We start from the raw sequence: 702 nt of genomic DNA, 5'->3' as shown, positions 1-702 counted from the left end.
ACTGTGGAGATGACCGTGGACTTCAGGAGAAACCTCCCTGCACTCCCCCCACTCACCATCATGGACAGCACTGTGACGAGTCATTAGTCATTCAGGTTCCTGGGCACCACAATCTCTCAGGACCTAAAGTGGGACACTCACATTGTGTTAAAAAGCGAGTCTGAAGGGTGTTATTTATATTTTTATTGTTTATATCTAATAACTTATGAACCTTAATGTAAAGTGAACACCTGTGAATCATTTATTGCCTTATAAATGTTAATAACCTGTGAAGGTGAACCTTAATGTAATGTGAATGATGTGAACCATTTACTAATGAGTTATAAACGTTAATAACCTGTGAAAGTGAACCTTAAAGTGAACAGCTTTGAACCATTTATTAATGAGTTATAAACGTTAATAACCTGTGAAAGTGAACCTTAATGTAACGTGAACACCTATGAACCTATTATTAATGAGCTATGAACATCATTAACCCTCTGGGGACAGGAAGAGCTAAATAAACTTATCACTGCATCCAAACCAACTACATGCCTGTTAGATCCTGTACCCACTAAATTACTGAAAGAGTTGTTACCTGTAGCAGAAGAACCACTTCTCAATATAATTAACTCGTCGTTGTCTTTAGGTCACGTCCCAAAACCATTCAAGCTGGCGGTTATTAAGCCTCTTATTAAGAAACCACAACTAGATCCTAGTGAA

The sequence above is a fragment of the Sinocyclocheilus anshuiensis genome, unplaced genomic scaffold, assembly GCF_001515605.1.
Source record: "Sinocyclocheilus anshuiensis isolate Anshui unplaced genomic scaffold, SAMN03320099.WGS_v1.1 scaffold1282, whole genome shotgun sequence".
Classification (NCBI taxonomy): domain Eukaryota; kingdom Metazoa; phylum Chordata; class Actinopteri; order Cypriniformes; family Cyprinidae; genus Sinocyclocheilus; species Sinocyclocheilus anshuiensis.
This window is presented reverse-complemented; position numbering follows the sequence as displayed.